The following is a 1,414-nucleotide window of genomic DNA, read 5'->3' on the forward strand; positions in this document are numbered from 1 at the left end:
AAGGGGCTCTCCCACACCACCACTCACCCAGTATCCGTGCGACCCCCAGGGTGAGCCTGTTCAAGTAGGGCTTAATGCTGGTGGAAGGTTTCTTCTCCTCCATCCTCCGCAAACCCCTGCCCAGCTCCCCTCACTGTCAACACCCCAGCACACAGAAGAAACCGATGGGAGCATGTACGTGTGTGCGCGGGGGAGGGGGGAATAACTCCTGTTGTCCTTCCTCCCACCCTGTAGCCGCGGCTGCGCCGCGAGGTGTGCTGGGAGTAGTAGTTCTCCCGGCCGATACCTCGGTCAGCCTATGGCGAGCGAGAAGCGTGAGGCGGCCTGACGGGAGTGGCAGTTCCCCGGGAGTGCAGTCCCCTCGTCAGCCTGTGCTCGTAGGACTACGCCTCCCAGCATGCCCCTCTCTTCCGTGTGCCGGCAGGGTCCAGCGGCCCCCGGCAGCGGCAGGGTGAAGCCAGCGCGGGCAGCCAATAGGCGGCGAGCGCTGGGGGGGATGTTGGGGGGCACTCTAAAACGGTGGAGGTGGCTGCTGGTTTGGGTGGAGATGTTTACGGGAATCGGGATAGTATCCTTCCATAGGGTGGGGGCAGCTCGGGGGGGTCGTGGCGAAGCCTCTGCTCTGGGGCGGGGCTGTGCTGTGGCGGGGGGGCTTAGACGGGTGGCCTTTCTGCGGGGCGGGGCGGGGCGGGGTGGGGCCGGGCCGGGCCGGGCCGGGCCGGGCGGCGGTGTGGAGGGGAGCGTGGCAGGGGAGGGTGCTGGTGGGGAAGACTGTGGGGAGGCGGTGCGGGCTCTGCTTATCACGGCAGGTGATGGGGTCGCCCGCGTTGGGGTTTTGGTGCGGAGAAGGCTGGAGCCGATGCATAAATGAAATGGGACAACCATCCAATGAACTGTTTAGGGGGCACATCGTTACAAATCTTGGGAGATTTACCATTTGTGTAGAAAATTGTCCCTGCCCAGGGCAGGCGGGTTGGAACTAGATGATCTTTAAGGTCCCTTCTAACCCTAACAATTCTATGATTCTATGAAAATCGTCTATGACTTTCTCTGTGATGGGATAGGGTGAAGGTTAGTAGTCACCTGTAAAATTTGTTGCCACACTCACTACTTTGTTCAGTTGTGGAAGTGTTGATGCAGTTACAATGACAGTGTATTTTTATCAATTAACTGTTGGGGTAACACATTGTCTCCCATGACTAAATATGGTCTCTTGAGCCCAGCAGTGGCTTACAGGTGAGAACAAAAGTGCTTTCAGCATTTGCAGAGAGAGATGACTTCGACAGCAGTACTAACTGAACGTATTCTCAAACTGGTGTAAGACTGATGAGTGATAATTGTTTACAAGTGATAAAGTGGATCAACAAGATCATAAGTGAGCCTGTGATCAAGCCCTTCCAGTGTGCCAAGTTCC

General features: G+C 57.3%; 1 protein-coding gene across 8 annotated transcripts in view; it reads right to left on the reverse strand.

Moving 5' to 3' along the window:
• LOC141735453 (tubulin polyglutamylase complex subunit 2-like) overlaps positions 1-230 on the reverse strand; it is a 44,365-nt gene extending 44,135 nt beyond the window's left edge. For 6 of the 8 annotated variants that reach the window (XR_012584740.1, XR_012584739.1, XM_074568274.1 and 3 more), the window contains exon 1: positions 28-230. The gene's annotated coding sequence lies outside the window, so the exon portion shown is untranslated. The remainder of the gene's footprint in view (positions 1-27) is intronic. The other 2 variants (XM_074568276.1, XM_074568272.1) reach the window with 1 other exon arrangement.
• Between the last annotated feature and the right edge of the window lie 1,184 nt (positions 231-1,414).

Source organism: Larus michahellis, chromosome W (assembly GCF_964199755.1).
Source record: "Larus michahellis chromosome W, bLarMic1.1, whole genome shotgun sequence".
Lineage (NCBI taxonomy): Eukaryota > Metazoa > Chordata > Aves > Charadriiformes > Laridae > Larus > Larus michahellis.